We start from the raw sequence: 862 nt of genomic DNA on the forward strand, positions 1-862 counted from the left end.
CATGGTGGCATATGCCTGTAATCCCAGCACGGAGGAGGCTGATGCAGGAGGATCACTACGAGTCAGAGCTATGTAGTGGGACCTTGTACCAAATATGCAAATAATCAAAACACAAAAAATGACAGTTAAGCATTATATTTTATTAGCTTTGAATGTAGTCATTAAAAAAATCAATGCAAACTATTTGAACTTTTCATCAGAATCTAAGCCCTTCAAATCATACTACCGCATGGAAAATATTATTTCTATGATACAATTTTTATAATACAGAGTTTCTTGTGAACATAATAAATTGATACCTCACTGTTATTTTCAAATTGGTATTTGAATGCCTCCATACATTACTATCATAATAAAACTTGGAGGCCAAGGTCTGCAAAATAGGATCTGCCTATTTATTCTTGATATACCTCCATTGTTCTCTGCATTGGCAAAACTTAATTTTGCAAATTCTTCGTCGAGTAGAGAGTATTTTTTGGAAAAGCACATTTTTCAATGCATTTAGCAAAATCAAATCCTTTTGTGAATCAGACATCAAAAAACTAAGATAGAAATGCAGTGGCATTTGTGCCATAGGGAAGACTTTTACTTTCAGGCGCAGACTGTGGAAACTTGATGTATGCGCTCATGTCACTCTCTTCATTCTAGCATTTTAAAAGATTGTTCTGGCACGCAGTACGTCTTCAACAAATCGTGTTGAGCTAATGACACAGTCAAAAAAAATCAAGATACCATTAAGGGTATATAAAATTATTACCAGCTAGAATTAGAACTGCATTGAGAAGCTTTGACACAGAGTTTGAAAATGAACATAATTTAGATGGCAGATTTTCAAATTTAGTCCATTAATTCAGCCCATTCA

The sequence above is a fragment of the Octodon degus genome, unplaced genomic scaffold (assembly GCF_000260255.1).
Source record: "Octodon degus isolate 3935 unplaced genomic scaffold, OctDeg1.0 scaffold00006, whole genome shotgun sequence".
Classification (NCBI taxonomy): domain Eukaryota; kingdom Metazoa; phylum Chordata; class Mammalia; order Rodentia; family Octodontidae; genus Octodon; species Octodon degus.